The sequence below is a fragment of the Nanorana parkeri genome, unplaced genomic scaffold, assembly GCF_000935625.1.
Source record: "Nanorana parkeri isolate BGI_ZX_2015 unplaced genomic scaffold, ASM93562v1 scaffold1166, whole genome shotgun sequence".
NCBI lineage: Eukaryota > Metazoa > Chordata > Amphibia > Anura > Dicroglossidae > Nanorana > Nanorana parkeri.
Genome location: NW_017307434.1, coordinates 210,987 through 211,475, shown reverse-complemented (window position 1 = coordinate 211,475; position 489 = coordinate 210,987). Strand labels below are relative to the sequence as shown.

Here is a 489-nt window from a genome sequence, read left to right as displayed (position 1 = left end):
CAGAGTCTAATGGGTTTTTTTGACAGCTTGGGGGCCTGCTGATAACTTGGAAGCAGAGCGGTTTCAGAACATCTATCCGATACGACTGATCATAAGCAGGAAAAGCCCCACACTTGCCTGAAATTGAACGCCAGCTTTCCCTTCAGTCTTACTTGAATGGAGTATTTGATTTACTGCACACTGAGCTTTTCATAGAGTGCATTAGAAACTGCAGCAGACATCAAGCATCCAGCCCTTTCCACCTCAGCCAGACTCTCCCTGGCACCCCGCTTTGTCACACCCATCAAGGCATTGATAGTGTGCGCCTTTCCCAGGTACCATTACAAAACGGCTTACAGTAATTCTTTGCATCAGTGGACAGGCAGGTTTATGCACACCTCCCCAAATGTATAAACCTGCCATGCACACCAAATTTTAAAGTTTCCCTTAAGAAAAAGAAACCCCCCAAAAACTCCAGCCTAAGCCATAAAAGTTATGCATGTGCCTCCC

General features: G+C 46.2%; 1 protein-coding gene across 2 annotated transcripts in view; it reads right to left on the bottom strand.

The window, feature by feature from the left end:
- The window catches only part of ATP5A1 (ATP synthase, H+ transporting, mitochondrial F1 complex, alpha subunit 1, cardiac muscle), a 14,485-nt gene that overhangs the window by 1,256 nt on the left and 12,740 nt on the right, over positions 1-489 (bottom strand). The window lies entirely within an intron of this gene.